General features: G+C 44.1%; 1 long non-coding RNA gene across 4 annotated transcripts; it reads left to right on the forward strand.

The window, feature by feature from the left end:
* The first annotated feature begins 6562 nt into the window (after nt 1-6562).
* LOC105983765 lies at nt 6563-20069 on the forward strand. 4 transcript variants are annotated; one of them, XR_001174957.1, is made up of 5 exons: nt 6563-6847; nt 8197-8364; nt 18662-18817; nt 19483-19750; nt 20033-20069. It is a non-coding gene; the product is annotated as an uncharacterized LOC105983765 (long non-coding RNA). The 4 variants fall into 4 exon arrangements; XR_001174959.1 differs by lacking the exon at nt 8197-8364 and having other exon boundaries at nt 19483-19616; nt 19698-19750; nt 20033-20049; XR_001174956.1 differs by lacking the exon at nt 8197-8364.
* Nucleotides 20070-20805: the final 736 nt, after the last annotated feature.

Here is a 20805-nt window from a genome sequence, read left to right on the forward strand (position 1 = left end):
GTGTGTGTGTGTGTAAGTATATGTATGTGTGTGTGTGTCTATATCATTTTCTTGAGCTTTGTCCCACTGTTCACTCCCAAGAGTAGTCTGCAAATTGACCATATGTCTTTAGTCTTTAGATGCTGTTTGGTACATTTGAATATTCTAGGCAGATTCATAGCAAACAAAGGCTATTTTTCCACCTGATGTCTGTGGAGTTACATGTAACTTCTACCTAGCCAAGAAGCTCTGCAAAATGATAAAGCAGACGATTTCAATGAGTAGCAGCTTCAAAGCACAGTGTGCAAGGGCTCATAGGAGGTGCAGACATTGTCACTTAAGGTGATGGGAGGTTTTAAGAGAGATGCAGTAGAGTGATAGAAGAGGTGATACTAGTCAAGATGCATTATACCCATAGATTGCAATGTTAAATTGAAACCCCTTTGTACAACTACTTACAGAAAATAAATAAATAAATAGCCAATAAAGAGCTCAATCAAGAAATTAGAAAAATAAAACCGGTTTGAAACTAAAAAGAAACTTATTTAGCTTGGTGCCAGTGTCTCATGCCTATAATCCTAGCTACTCAGGAGTTTGAGATCTGAGGATCATGGTTTAAAGCCAGTCTGGGCAGGAAAGACCGTGTGACTCTTATCTCCAACAAACTACTCAGAAAAAGCCAGAAATAGTGCTGTGGCTCAAGTGGTAGAGCACTACCTTGAGCAAAAAGAAGCTCAGGGATAGTTCCCAGGCTAAGGTCTAGCCCCAAGACTGATAACAAACACACACACACACACACACACACACACACACACACAACTAAAGACCAAATGAATAAATTATTGGAATGTCCACGGAGAAAGACTGGCCTTCTTGAGAAGGAAGCCTGAGCTGCCATTATTATTTTCCTTTTCCTTTGTCTACCAGCTACTTCCATAACCCCATCAACTAATTTCTACTGTTTTCACATTTAATCTGCCACGTTCTATGCCTCTGTACATTGTTGCTTATATGTAGAGTCAGCTCTCTCTTCTCCAAATGCTAGGCAGGGTGCAAACCCCATTAAGCCAGAGAATGTATGTTGTAAGCCCTTTGTTCTATAAAGCACACACATACACATGTTTTAAGATCCCACCCTGAAAAATATGGCCTTTGCTTAAAAAAATAAGAGAAGAAGTCAGTTTACACTGCTATGTAGCAAAGACCATATTTTCTCGTATTTAGGAACAAAGACATGTCAGGCTTTATTGAGCACATCACTAACTATATAACTAGCGTTAAACACTCTATTTGCAACTGTTGCTGTGTATTTTCTGTGTGATTATCACCCCTAGATCTGCATCCTATAAAAAGATATTTCTGTTTGCTTAATTATAAAGCTCTTTATGAACAGGCTCCTCTGTAAATAGCCTGGTGCAGCTGAAATAGAAATATAATTATAATGAAGGCAGATGTTTGTGAGATACTGGCTCATGAAACTTGTTCAGAATCTACAAAGGAGAAACGTCGCGGAGTGTGTGTTTACTGTGGGCCAAAGCTGGGAGCAAAGAGTGTTTGCCTCTGTGCTTATTTTAGAGTGAGCTTATTTCCTTCCCCACAGCCAGGTCTCTAATTGGGAAGAGGAGTGGCTTACCTCACCTCCTCTTATTACTGAGCAGCCTAGGGGATTGATTTTGAAAAGAGACAGAAAAAACCAAGACGAATAATGTCTCTGAACTAGTTTCAGAGGGACAAGGCCAACATTTTGACCTGGGCTGAACCATTTGTACAGCTTAGTTTGAGTTTTAGGTACATCAGGGGTGAGATATTTTGGTGTTGTGGTTAGGCTGACATGTTCAGGGATGGGAATTTCTTTCCTCCAAATATAAATCTTCTGGAAGTTAAAGAAATAAAAACTACTGTATGGACAGGAGAAGGTTAGCGACAATGCTGACATATCAAGCTTTCCTCTCATAGGTAAATGATCTGATAAATGATTCTGAGAATCAAGGGAGAATGCACTAGCTCAAACGAGGTTTTAAAATTAACCAAAAAATCCCCCAGAAAATATCTGAGCAAAGCATTGTTTGTAGGCTGATAATCAGTTGTTTTATTTTAGACGTCTTTGATTCAATTCTTTCCAAATTCCTTTGTAAGGGGCCATGGTATTAAAGTCACATTTCTGTTTTTACATCTGTAGTCTGAGTCATTTGTGTGTTGGGTTTTTTAAGGACTTTGAAAATGTTTGCTTCATGTTTGAGATTCTGATAAATGAATGAACCAAAAAGTAGATGAATCTCCCTACAGTAATCTACCTATGGGTATATTCTTTGTGCTCACATTTTCAAAGACATTTACCAATGTGTACTGATATTTCAAAATTTATATCAGAAGATTAGTAGGCATTAATAACTAGGACTTTCAGATGTAAGTATGAACTCTTTTCTACATACACCCCATGTGATGACATATCTGCACTTCTGAGATGCTGAATGCAAATATACTTTGAAATACCTTAGCGGTTCCAATTTTACTACTGGATAAAGTTGAGAATCTGATTACAGAGAGTGGCTTATTTCCTCATACCTACTTAGGTTCTCGTATGCATTTGTTATGCCTTATTAATTCATTATATGTTTATAATTAATATAAAGTATGTACTATTGGCCAGGAACCATGTTTTACCTTCCAGCTACTTGGGAGGTAGAAATTGGGAGGATCACAGTTTGAGCCCAGCCTGGGTGAAACGTAGTGAGATCCCCATCACAATCAATCAGCAGAGTACCACAGCTGTGGTTTCAGCTACTTGGGAGGCAGAATAAAGAGCTCGTAGTCTGAGACTGGCCCTGGAGGGGGCGGGAATGGAAGAACTTGAAAAATAACTAAAGCAAAAAAAGAGAAAGAGTTGGTGACATGGCTCAAATGGTAGAGTATCTGTCACTCAAGCAGGAATGAATTAAACAGTAAGTTACATTCCTTACAATAATTTACCTATGGCCAGATTCTATGTTCAAAACCACAGCACTGCCAAAAAATAAAACAGTATGTAGGCATAGATTTATGAATTCATAATTTATAATCTATTATGTGTTTATGCACACACATATTCTGAATCTTTACATGACTCCTTCCTGTGCTTATATCATTTGCAAAATTATTTGCCGTGTGTACTGGGAACTAGACATGAGCAATTATGTCTGCAAATATCCATGCTAAGAAGCAAGCTTCTGCGATCTTGATGAACCAGGCTCAATTGGAGAACTGTCGTGTGCACACTCAAATGTCCACAATGGCCAGCACTGGAGAGAGAGTTGCTTTGGTGCATCTGATGGTAGCTGCAAGACCACGGGCAGCAGGTGTCCTTGGCAGGAAGAGCAGCATCAAAAACAGTGAGATGTTGTTCTCAGACTCTCCCAGGTGCAAGGCGGGTGGAGAGTCAGCTTTGTAGGAAGTGTGTACTGTGTGCTAAGTCTTATTATGCGTGGTCTGTGTGCATCATTTGTCCACCAAGTATGTTGTTAATTCTCGTTTTCAGCTGAGAAAGGAAAGCTCAGAAATATCAAGCATTGCCTATTTCTTGTGATAAATGTTGAAGACGACGCTTCAGTATGGACATAATAAAATTAGAATCTGTATGTGAGCAGGATGCTGACTCTTGCAAGATTCTTGATACAATGTTCCCAGTTTTTCTCCTGAGGGCGGACACCTGGGTGCTGCTGGTACCACACACTGCTGTCTGCTAACACACAAGCTGAATCTCTCTTCAAATGTATTGCCGCTGGTGATAGTCCTGTGACTTCTCTCTTGACTCATCCGCATCTACTTAAGAAAGAAAGTGTTTAGCTGTTTTATTGCTGATGACAAACTACTTTTCACTATGTGTTACGGGTACTGATTTTGTGTCATCTGCTTTATTATGTGGTGTTATGTCAGTTGTTGCATCATTCAAACTTTCCAGTAATATTTTTTTGGTTTTGTTTTCTATCATTTCAATGTTCAGGGCATCCATTCTATAAAGATCCATGGAAGATTCACTTACATTTTCCTCCTTTATAATTTCTTTCTAGGCTGGGTGTAATGGCTCAAACCTGTAATCCCTGCTTTTGGGGAAGCAGATGTGGGGAGAATCATGGCTCATGGCAGCCCCAATACTAGGGAAACCCATCTCAACCCCACCAAAAAGAAGCTGGAAATATAAATAAGAGGCATGTACACGGGATTGTATCTGAAATGTAACTAAAGCAAAAATGGACTGGAGCCATGGCTCAGTGGCAGAGATAGCCCAAGTACTTAAAAAAAAAAAAGAAAGAAAAGGAAACAAGGAAGGAAGAAATGACAGAAGGAAGGAAGAAAGGAGGCAAAGAAGGAATAGAAAACATATTTATATAATGCCAAAAGTAGGAATCTCTGTTGTAAGGTACGAGGTGAAGATCAAATGTTGGTATAGTTGCTCTTCAGTTTTCTTGAACATGAATCACCCAGAATAATCCACCTCCCTCTGTGATGCAAGGTGGTGGTTGTGCTGAAGACGTCATGTACGAATCTTAGGACAGGGAAGGGTATGCTTTCTGTAGCTGTCTGTCCTCTCCTATTGTTTTAAATGGATTACACTGTGTACACGAATACCACAATGCCTTTTGCTTGATTTAGTTTAAAAGTCGTTTTAATATTTAGTTAGATCGCCTCTTCGCACGTTATCCACGCACACCTATATTCCTCATTATGAATTTAGAATCATTGTGTGAAGATACCAAGCATTCTTGGTGGCGGTTTTATTGTGACACGGGCCTCGGAGGATCGTCATCGGAGGATCGACATTTTCAGTGAAATCTGACAGACTAATGTGTTAGGACCCTCGAGGCAGCTTGGGGAAATTGCTGTGTTTTGTGGGAATTGATGACAAGCCCTCTAAGTCCCAGAAGCAAATGGGTCCTGCCTCCTTCCTGTTGCCAGGCACACGGGCTTTCTGAAAGCTCTTCCTCCAAACCCCCTTCCCAGCTCAGGGTTATTTGACACAGCGAAGGCAGCTGGCAGTCTGGATCTTCAACAAGAAGGCAAGGCTGCTGTCAGAATGTCAACGACCAGCTCCTAGAGATGGCTACGCATCCACTCCGGATTCCCAAGTGAGGCAGGATTACAGATTGACCTTTCCCTTCTCCAAGGTCTCCTTTCCTCCTTCCTTGTGCTTTCTTGTCTTTAGCTTTTTCCTAATGGTACCTGGCTTTGAACTCAGGCTCATGTCATCGACCACTTGAGTCATGCTTTGAAGGTAGTTTTGCTTTCTTCATTTATTTTTCCAACAGACTCTCATATGTGATTTTTCCCCTGGCCAGCCTCAGACCATGATCCTTCAACCTATCCTTCCTGTGTAGCTGGGATTACAGATGTGTGTTACTGCACTGGTCCCTTTTGATCTCTTAACAGCTGGTTTTGTTCCACTCCCTGCAGGTCCTCGCTGTGGTAACTGCTGGCAGGGTCTGAGTTGCTCTGTGTGGCCATTCAGCAACAGTCACCACTCAGCAACAGGCTAGTGTCTAAAGCTTGGGACCCACCCTGGTCTGCCTGCCATGTCCGATGTCTCCAGGACACCCATTCTCCAGAGTTCTGGTCACAGGAGCTCCTCACCCTCCTGTGGATTGTTGAATGCCCCCGAGGATAAGTGTTTCTCTGGGTTGTACCTCCTGACATTTACTGCATTCAGACTTACAACGGGGCTCACGGTGAGCAGAGCACAAGCACCTGCCGCAGAGCCGCAGAGCAATGATGTGTGATGTTCTCCACCCACAGCCTTTTTGAACGTCTATGGGGAAAATGAGAGTGAGAACCAGGAACGGGGTGTGTTGGTGCCACTTAAAAAATGGAAATCTCTGGGCCCCCAGGAAAGTGGGGAGCCCCAGGGATGCCGGGCGGGCAGTGCTCTGATTACAGCTGGGGTTCCTGCCCCCTCTGCCTCCCTGTGGATTTAACACCGCCCCCCCCCAGGAGCGGCTGAGGGGACAGTGACGTTCTAGCTTCTTTAGTTTTCGGATTTGTTTTCTCCAAGTTCTAAGACAACAGCCACCTAAAAGACGCAGAGGGGCGTGTGCTGTGGACAGGATGCAGGGCTGGCACTGCTACACTTGTCCTCAGCAGAGGGCACTGTGCTCCCCAGCCCAGGCCACAGGCAGGGGACAGCTCGCTCGCCTGCAGAGAGCCCCGGCTGGACGGGAAGGCAAAACAGCCTGATGCCAGCCCAGGCATGGCCCAGAGGGCAGGGAAGCCAGGGAAAGAGCAGCTCCGCTCTGCAGGCCTCGGGGGCTCCCCAGAGACAGCCATGGCCAAGCAACTTTTCAGACAGCAGCAGGAGGTCAGCTGGCCAGGCGTGCATCTGTGTGGTAGTGGTGGAGGGAGAGCAGCCAGGGCCAGCCAGGGGAGCAGGAAGGAGCAAACTCCAAAGATCAGAGGGTCCTGATGGTTCGGGTAAGCACAAGTCTGGTGCACAGAAGGGGAGAGGAGGAGAGGAGAGAGGGTGGTAGACAGGGAGAGGAGGAGAGAGTGGGTGGTAGACAGGGAGAGGAGAGAGAGTGGTAGAGAGGAGAGGAGGAGAGGAAAGAGGGTGGTAGACGGGGAGAGGAGGAGAGGAGAGTGGGTAGCAGAGGGGAGGGGAGAGGAGAGGACAGTGGGTGGCAGAGGTCCAGACTCTCAAAGGCTGTGAATGTCAGGGAAAGATCCAGCTGCTCCTGGGCAGAGTGGGGCAGGTGCACAGGTTTTAACAGCCTGGGTGGGCAGGTGAGTTTCCTGTTCTGGCCTCTTCCTTTTCAATGTTGAGATCCCCTCCTTCCAGGAAGGATGAGGACTCTTTGAACCATAACAGGGCCTGTGACAAAAGAGCTGATGTAATCAACTTCAGGTAGGAAAGATTGATTGGCTGCTGATTCCAGATGCTTGAGTCCATGGTCTCAGCTCCAGCACTGTGGGCCTGGGGTGAGGCAGAGCCCGAGGCTGGGAGGGGCCGGCAGAAGGTGGCTGTGAGCTTCGTGGCAGTCAGGGAGAGAGGGAGGGAGTGGGGAAGTGAGAGGGAGAGGGAGGGAGGGAGAAGAGAGAAGGAAAGGGAGAGGGAGAGGGAGACAGACAGACATGCAGACAGACAGATGGAAAGCAAAAGGGTCCAGGGTCAAGATAAAAACTTTCAAAAGCATGGCCCTATAATCTGTGAATGTGTGTGTGTGTGTGTGTGTGTGTGTGTGTGTGTGATACATGTGTAGGAGGCATTGTGTGTAGAGGTGTGTGTGGGTATAAGAGGTGTAGTTCTGTGGTATGATGACATGTGTACATTGTGTAGGAATGCAGTATGTGTTTGTAGGAGGTGGAGTGGGTGACGTGGGTGTGAGTGTTCCGGTGGTAGAGTTGTGTGTATGTTTGTGGGTTGTATGTGTGGTTGTACTGCTTGAGTTAAATACTGGGCCTAGGACACTGACCTCATGTATGTTGCTTAGGTGATTGAGTTGTGTGCTTGTGTATTTCATATGACACATATGTGTCTCTCAGGTTTATTTAACACACAAACAATCTTAATGGACTTAACTTACATCCTGTAAAAGAGTCTTGCACTGTTAACTAGTTTTGCTCCCACTTGAAGCCACAAGGACCATCTATAAGTGAGAATTGAAGCTGGCCAGCGAGCCCAGTTTCAGAAAGAAGTAAAGGAGCGCTCGTCTAGGAGGGAATGTCACAGAGAGGCAGAAGGTTGTAAGTGAGGCTCATGGTCTCCTTCAGAAGTCAAGATGCCTCCTCCTGTCTTCCTGGTCCACAGAGCGGAGGCAGGGAAGCGTTGGTTGATGGCCAGGCATGCTTGGGTCTCACAGAGGTGCAAGGCCTCAGTTCTCATCTGAGCCCTCCTGTGCCCGACTTCCTACAGCCTGATTCTCAGGATGCAGTCAGGGGAGCAGGGGACTGGAGGGATGCGCAGACTTGCAGAGATCATGTGGGGAATTCCTGAGAGAGGAAGCTGTGGGTGGCTAACCAACAGCTCCCAGGGACTTCTTACGTGCCACAAACTCCCCATGTTCCATCTGTGAGGTTGTGCACAGTTCGGGGTTGTAGCATTGGCCCCTGGTGGCTACTTGGGTTAAAGCCATTTACACCCCACATCATTGGAGTTCAGTTTTTCAGCTGCAAGGAATACATATTTAGTGCTCAATGACCAAGGGGGGCTAAGGGTGTTAATTTGGAAGCGTAAATATATTTCCCTCTCCGCAGGAAATAGTAGGGGACAGAATTGACTAAGCTCTCACCCCATGATTTTATCAGTGATCAACTTAGTCATTGATGAAACTGACCAATCATTATACAGTGAATTCACTGGAATCATGTGACTGAACTTCTCTAGGATGAGGCTTGACGAAGAATCCAGAGACTGATTGGAAGGTAACTCGCGTTGGACTGATGGAGCTGGCTTCCTTTCTGTGCCATGGCCAAGTTGTAAGGTGCTTTGGCATTTAAGTGCTTCACACCTGTCAGTGGAATCTCCGTGAAACTGTTGACTGAAAAAGTGACCCTCTCTGGACAGTGTCTTTGGAAAGCCTTGCTCTTGCCTAATGTGCATGCTTTAAGCTTATTCTGAGGCTGATGAGAAAATCCTATGGTTTCCAAACTTGAGTGGCTTTCAGAGGTCACCTAGAACAAACTCTGCTGTCACCTGTGAGGAATATTAGGTAATGCTGGAGATACCAGCTTTCCCTCTCACAGGTCACCCAGTGGGAAAACATAAACTGCTATATAAGACCTCCCAGTTCCTGGTTACTGCTAATATGACATGTTGATTGTTTTAAGATTAAATATATACAGCATTGTTCAGTCATTCAAATACATTTTTATTAAATATCTACCTGTGCACTCGGTATAGTGACAAATAAATGAATTCAGACATATTCCCCCCCCCTTGTGATGAGGTAATAGCTCATAATTAAATAGCACACAACAGATGGAGAATTGAAACTATCATGAAAAAGAAGACCAGAGTTTAGCCAGTGTCTTCAACCTGGGTAGGACAGAGCCTGCATCCCTTAGGAAAATGGACTGTGAGCTGAGAGATGATGGGTGGAGGTGGTTTTCCCAGGGGAGGTGGAGAAAACACCACCATGGCATTTCTGTCTGTAGAAAGAGCTGGAGGGATGATCAAGGAGGGGTCCCAGCAGGCCGAGGCCTGAGAAGGTGCTGGGGGCCTGGGAATGGGGAGAACTGGAGTGACCTGAAGTACTGGGCAGGTTGGGCTCATATCATGTGGAGCCTTTAACTATGCTGCCTTCTTTAAAGAGCTGTGAGTGGGAAGGGCAGGGGAGAGGGGATGGAACTTTCTAGCAGGTGGCAGAGGTGGATGTGGAGGTGGGAAAGGGAGCCCACAAGGCTCAGCTCCACAGCCCAGGCAGGAGAGATGACATCAGTGGAATTCTATGATAGAGTAGGCAGAGAGAATGAAGGAAAGGAATGTCTGAAAGGTTACATCTGGGTTTCTAAGTCATTCCCAAGGATGGCTGGTGATGCTTCAGCACGGTGAAATACTACATGAGGATGACATTCGTGGGGAATATCACCCTCTGCACTCTGTCTCTGCATAGTGAATTCAAGGTGAAGCTGAAGCATTTTTCTGTGGCAAAGGGTTATCTGGGTTTTGAGGAGAGACCTGAGCCAGTGCTGGGAGGACTTGGGTCTTTGACATACCTGCAAAATCTGAACATAAGAGGAACAAACAGCTCCCAAATGCCATGTTTCTGCTGAGAACAAGTCGCTAAACCGAGGGAGGGGGGAGTTTATCATGGAAGCCCCAGTAATAACTTATTTTAAGGTGTTCAATCTTAAACGCTCCTGAGAGCTCCGAGAAGCTCCTGAGTCTAGCTCCATGGAGGTAGCTGGATGCCTTTGTATCAGTTGAGTAAGTGTGGAGATGGAGACAGACACACCAGACTGTATCTGAGTGGCAGGAAGCACAACCCAGCATGCATGGACCTCGACGCTCACCTCAGCTACACATGTCCACGGTCTTCAGGGAGGGAAACTGAGGTCCAGTAAGAAAGGTAGAGGCATGCTTGAAGTGTGAGGAAAGCAGCCAGGACATGTCTTCATGAGGTGGAAGCAATGGTGGGGAGCGGCTCGTTTCTGTGCTGGTTTGGTACAGAGAAGACAGTGGAGCTTGACCTGACGCACCTGTGACCACAATGGCCAGGCTCTAGCTCTGTGATGGCCCACAGTGTGGTTCAAGACTCATTCCACTTGTCTGCCTGGTACGGAGGCAAATGCTCACCCCTGCTCTCCTGCCTTTCCTTATAGTTTGCAATAGATGGTTATACTGAGCCTTCAGCTCTCTGATAGGTTCAGGAAATGTGAACATGTAGGTTTTCTGATTTTTTTGGTTGGATATAGAACGGAAGCAATGCTCTTTCCAGCTTCTTATTTACACAATGTTAACCACAAGTTCCCTAACCTTATAACCTATTGTTATAAATAGATCATTGTTGTTTTTCTAATTTGAGTTAAAAATTTCTATCTTTTCTTTTTGGAAAACCTGATTCTATTGTGTCACATCCTGAGTTACAAGTTTCTTTTAAAAATTATTATTATTATTATTATCATAAAAGTGATGTACAGAAAGGTTATGATTATATAAAAGAAGTAAAAAATAAATTTCTTTTTGGACAATATCACCCTTTCTGTTGCTCTCTCAATCTTTATCTATTATTTAATGTGTTTAGACCATTTACATTTAGTGTATTATTCATTTATTTGTTTATTTTTGTTGTTACTTCATACCTGATTTTTTGTTGTTTAATTTGGAGGTAGAGTCTTTCAGACACTTATGTCCTTACCTGGCTTGAACTACAGTTCTCAGGATCTCAGCCTCCTGAGGAGCTACGATTACAGACATAAACCACAGGCACTCTGCCTAGTGAAATTATTCATGGCTTAGTGGTAAAGTGCTTACTTAGCATGCATGCAGCCTTGGGTTTGATTCCTCTGTACCACATACACAGAAGAAGCCAGAAGTGGCACTGTGGCTCAGGTGGTAGAGTGCTAGCCTTGAGCAAAAGAAGCTCAGGGGCAGCACCCAGGCCCTGAGTTCAAGCTCTAGGACTGGCAAAAAAAAAAGAATAAAAAGAAAATAGAGGAATTCTGGTTGCCAAGGAGGCATATGTTCTCATAAAAAACCCACTAGACTTGATGGCTGGTCTCTTGTCACACTAGGTTCTTACTAAAAGGCAGAAACAGTTCATTTATTTCAGCATACCCATGTCTTGCAGTATTCCTGGCCTATGGCACAGGCTGAGTCGTGGTTTGTGGAAATCACACCCCTTATTAAAACCTTCACTCTGGAGTAGCATGCACTCGTCTAAGCACAGCATACTTTCCTGGCTAAGGGTAGCTCAACTTTTGAGCCCCTGGACAACTTCCCAAGCTCCTGTTCCTGTTCCTAGAGGGCAGCTGCCCTCGACACTGCCTGAGCAGCCGAAGGCCCCAGTCAGCCTCGCTTCTGCAGTTGCATCATGGGTTTTCACAAACTTCTTTCTGAAACACACGTGAGGCTTGGCTGTCAGGCCACCACGAGCTGCTCACAGAACTACGTGTGTGGTCACGTTTGGGAACTGTGGGTGACTGGTCTCTGAGCTGCGGGAACTGTCACCTTTGGGAGAGCTTTCTTGGCATTACCAACATAACACCCCAGGTTAATATGGTGAGTGTTAAGTGGGGCTTTTCAAACTTCTTTTTAAGCTTTGCCTTTTGTGTCCACATTCATGAAAGATCCTTCCCTTCTCCCAACCAAGAACCACTGGCGCCCTCTCCACCACTTCGGTGGAGTTTTATGGTTTCGTGGGGGGCATGCCTGAGTTTGGAGTAGCTCTTGATTTCCTTCTGCTTCTGTATACAGAGGCTCATCCTGGTTCCTAGACAAGAACAAATTCACAAGGCCCCTGTCAGAAATGCAACCTTCTCCCCTATCTCTCATTGTCTATCTCTGGGGCAAAGCCTGAATATTCCGGCTGCTTCAGACTTACCTCAGCCTCATCAAGTTGTCCGACCTTGCCCATCCTCTGTACACACAAAGGAGCGTCAACTACTTTCTAATCAGGTGTGTGTCCTCTTGCATTCTGTGGTGGTGTTCTCACAGATTACAACCTCCTACGGGAAAAACATTCTTTGCCTTATAACGTTTGGCTTCTTAGTAAGTATTGGCTAACACCGCGCTGACCTCCATTCAGAGGCACTGCAAGCTTCCCGCTTAGAGATTATATCACAGTGAAAAATATCTACCAAGTCAAGATCCAGTGACACCCCAGACATATTTTCAGGCACAATAGTGAATTCTTCCTCTGAAAAACACTGCCACAATGGGAATATATGTGACATAATCAGCCATGAGTGCTTTTAAGGGAGTTGAGGCAAAGGGAAGCTGTTAATGGCAAAATGAAGACTACAGGAACTGTTTCAAGATGATACCCATTAGCTACAAGAATTAACAACAAGGTCAGCAGCAGCTAGAAGTTAAACACAGAGTCTTTGGGCAGGTGTTCCCGTAGAAGTACTGTCTGTGTGAAGTTGTGGTGGCCTCTATGGAAGGTTTTGGTTCTAGAAGTGTCTTTTGTGAATATTTTGTTATTGGGCCTACAGATGTGCTATTGCGTTCTTCACAACATCTGGGCATTTTTCAAATGATGTTCTATGTTAGGCCACAATGCTTCCATTTTGATTCTGACAATTTTCACCTGAAGTTGATCATGGCAAGCTGGGAGAAGTGGTTTCAGAGGACAATGGAAAAGAATCTGACCCACCAGTCACGGCTGGTCTGGATCTCGATACAAGCTCTGGGTTGGGAGTATCTTATTTGTAGCATAGGCCTAATAATTTTCTCTGCTTTAACTCTCTGCTTAACTGTCTGTTGGTAGGGAAATTTCTGAGATAATTTTAGTGTCTGATTAACCAACATTCATCTAGTCCTGAGCTCTTTGAAGACCTGGATTTCTTCTTGAGGGGACCTATGGTCTTAATGTTGCTATTTACAGAAGAGGTTGGCTTCTTCTGATTTCAGAGAAGGGGCTTATTAGAAGCAAGTCAAACTTGCTGGCCACAGTGGATTTGCATCCTTGGAAGGTAGACCTATGTCTTGTTATTATTTTTACTTCTAGCATAATTGACAATAAAATATTTTGGGAACATAAAGAATATCTTAGTAGTAGGGAGATGGGGTCTTTCTGTCCATGACAGACTCAATGTCGCGTTACAGTGCAATCCTGAGGCAGAGGTCTGAGGTTCCACCTTACCTTTACATGCTCTGGTTTCCTTAGTCCTGAGGGTTAACTTAGCCAAGTGAGGCTGTGTCCCCAACTTCACTCACTGTTCAGAAAGGCTGTCTGTGTTTCATCACAGCTTGAGTGAGGGAGAGAAGCTGGCCTGTTAGCCACTGTCTGCCATGTTCTGGGCTCCAGAGATGAAAACATGTCCATGCAGTATCACAAAGAAAGTTAGATCACCAGTGTCTTACTCTTAACCATGGGAATTCTTTTTTCCCCCAGCTGGCTTCAGGGTCCCTGGCAGCCTCACCACACCAGAATTCCGACAGTGCCGACCTTTGTTCTATGCCTTCTGCCCGTGGTGAATTGCCGCTGTCTGTGGCATCATTCTGCCTTCCCTGAATTAAAGCATCATTTGCTATAGGGTTTGTGTTTCCCTGCTCCATAGTTTATGATAAGATGGGAGCACCATTTTCCTTTCATTTGGAATTTGAGTGGTGCTTCTATTGCTCCATGAAGGAGACACAGATGCGTTGAATACAGTATCAGCTCTGCAGTATTCCTCCTCATTCCATGCCAAGCTATGTGTGCAAGGGTACTCAGTGTTCTTGAAGATCTAACTTTGCTCAGTACTTTATGTCCTTGGCTGTCCTCTCACTGAGCTTTTCCACCTCACCTTTAGGACGTTTGGCATTATCATTTTCACCTATGGATATGGATTAAAAAAGGAAATTTGGGTTCAGGATAGTTGAAGAACACACCAGAACACCTTGCACAGAGGAAAAGGAAAGTCCTCAAGGACACTGAAATAGTGCTTGGTGAGCCAGGGCCTGAACACCAACTTCTGGGATGCCACAGTGATAGTCACTAATGTGTAATGATTTCTGAGCTGTTCTGGAAATGCAAGAATGGATAATCATATGTCATGGCTTGGATGACATAGTAATGCATTTGAGGAGACAAGATATTTGGACCTTAACAGGGAAGGATAGACCATAATCAATTACCAAAGAAGATCGAAGATGATGGATTGATGTTCCAAAAAGACTTTGTGATCCAGTCCAATATCATTATCTTCATATAATCCATGAGGAAACTCAAATTATTAAAGTATTAAACATTGGCCAAAGCCACCGAAAAGGTATAAGAAAGCCAAGCCAACAAGCAATTCTTGACTACCTTAGCGCCAATCTATCAACTATGTTGATACATCGTGTTACCTTATGGCTTATCAAAATCAAACATTGTTAGTATTTTGATATGTTATGGAATAGAGTAGGTTTTGCTTCAAAAGTGTCATGTAAGTACTTTTCTATCCAGAGGAACAAAGCTGGCTTATTTATGGAAGTAGAGGTTTTTCCTCATCCTAAATTACACAGCAATATCTGAATGAGTCCACAAAGCTCAATGTCGTACCCAAATTTGTAATGTCAGTCTGAACTGGTATTTACAAATGAAGAGATGTTATTAGTGATGTAATTTGGTTAAATGAATATTGTGCCAAATTATCTCAAATTTATAACACTTATAACAATTTTATGGAAAATTGCTTACAAAATTATACCCTTATAAAGTGCACACATTAATAACACACCATCAGGACACATAAATTATATAAGAGTCATATCCTTTTGCAGTTGTATACATTGAATAATGTGATGTTTTTGCAAGAGCAAAAGGCATACTATGCTATTAAAACATACTGTCACTTTTAAATGGTACATTAAAATCACCATGGACAACCAAGACATAAAGATAACAAAGATGATATTTTTGTGCAAGATGAGTTTTTTCTTCTAAAGGGGAAAATAAAGAAAAGAATGGCCTATGTATATAAAGAGAATAAGAGATAAGCAATATATAAAGAGATAAGCAATAAGAATGGGAAATGCCATCTGTCATTGTTAGGAATATGTCTTTACTCTGGAATGAAACTAAGCACCCAAAGCACAAGCAGTCCTATTATCCAGCAAAATGTAGAAGCCCTCTGTCCATTAACTCCTTTCCTCAGGGTAGAGGTAAGGGGTCTACACACACTCGGGTAGCGGAGACATACTGCCTGGCCCACAGTTCTACCAGAGCACCATATTATTTCATGCATGTCCCTCTGCTGTACTTGTTTGCTCTGATTCTTTAATGCGTTTTCCTCCTTGCCTCTTATTCTTTCCTCCTCTGAAGACTGTGGTGAATAGCACTTTATCCTCCATGACTTTATGTGTGAGTTGCGATCACTATGATGCCTTTTCTGATCCAAGTCATGGAATTACTGTTTCTGCACTTCACACATCAGTCATCCCCTTTAGTAAGCCTGATGCCCACATTTGCCTGCCCAGTGTACTGTGAACCTCTATGAATCTAAACATTGTCACTATTACTCAAAATGGTGCATATGTGTCAAAAATTAATTTGTTAATTAAAGAAAAGTAAACAAAATCTAAACAAGAAGCCAATGAGTACACATTTTATGAACCTTAGCATGAATGCTACCAATGACACTCATTATGCACATGTAGGCTGGGCCATTGCATATGTGTGTGTATGCACACATGTATATAGTGTATGTGTGTGTGTGTGTGTGTGTGTGTGTGTGTGTGTGTGTGTGTGTGGTAGACCAGATGTCATTTTTTTATATCTGCTAACATTTTATTTTCTATGAGTTAAAAAACCTTTAAATGGGCTTTAATTTTTGATTACTTGTCTTCCTTTATTAGGATGGAAGTAGTAACTCCTGCAGTCAGATTTTCATTATTTTTTTTATTGTGAAAATACTGTACAGAGGGGCTATAATTACATGGGCAAGATAATGAGTACATTTCTTATCAAGCATTGTAGCCTCCTCCTTTGTTTCCCCTTCTCATCCCATCCTCCCCCGACACCCCCCCCAACCTTCCTCCCCCCCCCCACCAAAGTTGTAAAGTTGGTTTTCGACATAACGACTTGTACATCTCATTGTTGCAATGGGTCCACCTATATCCCTATTTAAACGATTTGTTTTTCCCCTTCCCCTCCACAAATTATAACAACATCAAATACAGTGAAAACAGGGTTATACCATGGGGGAGGGACATACAAAGCAACAAAGAAATCATCTTATAAATGTGTTAGTAACAATCGCATGAAAGAAAAAAACATTTGAATACATATCCTAGGGTTCATTTCCCTAACATCAACTTAACTGACCTTTTCTGCTTGACTCAGACATATACTAGTTATTGCAAATAAGGGAAACCATGGGACCTATGTTTCTTTGGGCTTGGCTTACTTCACTTAATACAATTTTTTCCAAGTCTTTCCATTTCCTAACAAATGGGACAATGTCATTCTTTCTGATGGAGGCATAGAATTCCATTGTGTATATATACCACATTTTCTTGATCCATTCATCTACTGAGGGGCATCTGGGTTGGTTCCATATCTTAGCTATGGTTAATAAGGCTGCAATAAACATAGTCGTGCTGGTAGCTTTAGTGTGGTCTTGTTTGTGATCATTTGGGTAAATGCCCAAAAGTGGGATTGCTGGGTTATAGGGGAGCTCTATGTGAAGTCTTTTGAGGAACCTCCATACTACTTTCCAAAGTAGTTGAACAAGCTTACACTCCCACCAACAATGCAGTAAGGTTCCCTTCTGTCCACATCCCCTCCAGCATCTGTTGTTATTAGAGTTCTTGATTATAGCCATTCTAACTAGGGTGAGGTGGTATCTCAATGTTGTTTTGATTTGCATTTCTTTTATGGCTAGGGAGGTTGAGCATTTCTTCATGTGTCTATTGGCCATCCTTCTTTCCTCTTCAGAGAAGTCAGTTGTTTCTTTAAAGATTTGTTGTAGGGGGATTTAATTTTTTGAGTTCCAGGTATATTTTAGATATGAGACCCTTGTCCGTTGTATGGCTAGTGAAGATCTTCTCCCAATCTGTGGGCTAGATTTTCATTATTTGTTAAAGAAACTTTGTAGGAACAGTCACTCAAATCATATTGTGACTTGAGTCATTTACAGTTGAAAACTCAACTTCACTCTGATCAAAACACATGCCTCTCCTTCAATCCTTCCTTTTCCTTCCTTCCTTCTCAAAGATAATTGAGTGCATTCCAGTCACAGGGGTAAATTATACACAGACAGACACACACCTCTACATACACACGAACATACACACACATACATATGTATATCCATATATGTATATGTATATATATATATTCAATGAAACAAGTAGAAAATTTTCTTCTTTGATAGAGAAAGCAGATGCTCATGACTACTTACACTTCTTTCCTTGTAGGCTACACAGATAGACAAAAATTCATTTTCCCTGGCTGCTTTAGGGGCAAACGATGGTGTTTGGGTAGAAGTGATATATGCTATATTCAAGTGCTACTTAGATCGTTCTGCAACTTCACCTGAGTTTCCTCTCCTTGCTGCCTGCTGAGTGGATTTAACAGATTTAGGAAAGAACTGTCTTTGCCAGTCCTACCTTTTCACAGCAGAAGACCTGCTGGGAGAATTTGCCTGCATGAGCAGAGAGGGCAGCAAGGCCCAGTTCTCTAGGGACTGTTCAGAGTAGTGGAAGTGAAGATGGCTCCATCTGGTCTCACTGCTTCTAGCTTCATTGTTATGTATCTTCTTTCAGGGTGATCAGTTACATGGAGGCCATGGTTCTGGCCCAGGTGCCTTAGGATCAGCCTGTGAGCATGCATGGACCTGGGGCCATGTAAGCAGACCAGGCCCATTGGAACTGTGCAGCGTCAGCCCTCGGTGTGAGCTGTGTGCAGAGGTACCCCAACGGTGCCATACACAGTCTAAAAACAGGATAAAGGCGACTCTCTGGATCTTATCTCTGGCAGTAAGGCTGGGACAAGCCCAGCCATCCCAGAGGGTAATACCCTGAGCTGGTGGGAGCACTGCTGAGCCACTCATCAAATTGGAGCGCCCCAATGTGAGACACATTTCTACACTTTAAAGCTGGACAACCTGTTAGGTCAGTGTTACCATTGCTGAATCTGCAGAATTGTCTATGGCTATGTAACCAATCACTCTGATGGGTCATGTTGGAAAACAGCAAACACTTACTGGGAATGACTCACGCTGGCCATTGGAATGCCTTAGGCCTTCAAGGCTCGGGGTCTCTCATGGGGCCACGGACATCTCAAGAACAAGCTCACTCTTGCTGCTTGGTTGAGTTCTTTTTGGCTCTTGATGAAAGAGAAAGAGGGGAGGGAGAGAGAGAGAACAGTATCTTCACTCATGTGCCTCTTTACAATGCTTCTCACAGCATGGTAGCTTGCCTCTCCTCAGTAAGGAGAGGGAGAGAGAGGAAGAGAGAATGGAGAGTGCTAGTATCCAAGATGGAAGACACCATCTCTTCTATAAATTGAGATGGCTTCCATGCTCAGGGACTGGTCTTTGATTCCCTCTTTCATTCCGTCACTTCTGCCATGTTGATCTCTGTCAGAGAAAGTAAGGACGTTCTACCCAGACTTTGGGAGAGGGGAGCCACATGGAGGCACGAAGGTCTTGTGGTGTGTGGTGCACTCGGAGCAGAGCACACGCGTGAGGGACGACGCTTATTCCTGAAGATGAGAGCTGACATGGAGCAAAGACTCAACGGGTGTGGCCAGACTGAGGCCTGGTCCCCGCAGCATCAACCCTGGCAGGGGTAGTCCTGACTCAGGAGCTCTCATTCAAACACCAAGAACCCAGCCCCTGAGCCGTTGCTGCAGGACTGAGAAATGAAAGAGCTAACATTTCCTTCCCATGGTTCCTACGGGGCGATATTCTGTTTGCTTTAAAACCAGCTCTCTTGATTGTGGTTTGAGTGTATGGTGTAAACAAAATCATGGCAGGCAATTGTACCCGGCCTGTCTTTTGCAAACTACTTTTATATAGGTGAACACTATCCTGTTTCACCCAGACAAGCACTCTTCTGATCTGAAGCATATTGTTCTAATCATATTAAGTATGCCATAAAATAATCACAAAGAAATTAATATGAAATTAAGGGAAGAACTCAAATACCTTCAAATCCAGGATTCCAGAAAAGGGGAAGTGGATAGAAGGAAGAGGGTGTAGATGGGAATTACAGAGCTCAGAGCTGGTCTGAACTGGCCATTGTTAATTACAATATGGCATTGGCATTGGCTAACCACATTTGCCAACCCAATGGTCTCTAGTTCGTGAGTTCCAATTCTAATTCATCATATTTTATGAATTCTACTTCTGCCCATCTGGAGTGACCCAAAACTTTACTGTTACTTCCTGTCCCCCATATCTTAGGAAATGGATCTGACCCCAGAGATACAGCATCACCAGCTACACAGTCCTCATGAAGCACAGCTGTCCACCAGAGCAGCAGTGGGGGCTGGAGGGTCCACAGGCCTGAAGACTAAACGAATCATAGGAACACAGAAGTGAGTGAGGCTGTCCAAAGCTGGCTTTCATTTCTTCCTCCATTGGTGGGATTTCCAGTCAAAGATCTTCACCTCTCCCAGCCTCAGACCCATGGTGGAGGGACCCCGTGGGATGTTGAGGAATTGAAAGGCTGGTAAGGTCACTCACGAGTCCATTTCCAAAAGGGATCAAACATAGAGATGCATACGTGATGCGTATACACACATGCACACTCATACATGGACACACATACACATGAAAGCACACATTCATTCTTATTTACATACCTGCTTCTTGATTGGCAAATTAATCATTGATTTTTGGGACTGGAAATAGCAACAGATCTTTATGGGTCTCCAGTTTGCCAATTGCAGAAATTCTAGAAGTCTTACCCTAAGGTGGCTGTGAAGTAAAATGTCACCAATTTCTTGTTCAGTTCCACAGACTAAGCCAAATGGGATCCTTGACAGGTCCATGGCGAGCATGGTGTGGATGCGTGATGCCTGTTCTGAGTAAACTGCACTCATGCCGAACCATGTCTCCGTGCTGGAATGTTATTTGCACAGCACACACTGGGTAGCGGAATGAAACCTAATTACACATGTCCTTCTCTTCTGATCCAGCCCTGCCCCTGCCCTGCTGCACCACTCTACATAGTATCCAGAGGGGTTATCGGGCAGCCAGGCTGCCTGCCTTCCATCTGCGATGTCTGTGAAGGGGCTGGGGGTGTGATTCCTCTCAGGAAGGCCCCGGGGGGTCTGCGCTCTGTGCTGGTGGCTAGCTTTGTCCTGCACTGTCAGGGTAAAACCCTCTTTCTGCTCCTTGCAGATCTTTTGAGTTCAATCAAGCGGAAGCTCAATTTTTTTCCCCCTCTCTCCCCGTTTCAATTGCCAACTCCCAAGCCAAGTCTTACCTCATTTGAATAACAGAATCCCTGGGCCCTCCATTTACTCCTGGGTGAGCCGGCCGTGCCTCATTTCTCGCTGAGTCTCAATTGTAGGGTAGCATCCTCTGGCCACAAACTCCCATCCCGACTCCAGCCAGCCCTCTTCCTGGGAGGCGCACATGAGCTCCACCAACTTCAAATAATTACTTCTCCTATTCGGTAGGGATTCCGTCTATGAGCTGTGATGCCCTTCCGCCTTGTAAAATGAAGGCTGAGCAACTGGGCTCAAGGGAGGTGAGAGGCTCGGTCCTCTGTCATTGCTG

This window comes from Dipodomys ordii, unplaced genomic scaffold (assembly GCF_000151885.1).
Source record: "Dipodomys ordii isolate 6190 unplaced genomic scaffold, Dord_2.0 Scaffold20, whole genome shotgun sequence".
NCBI classification, from domain to species: domain Eukaryota; kingdom Metazoa; phylum Chordata; class Mammalia; order Rodentia; family Heteromyidae; genus Dipodomys; species Dipodomys ordii.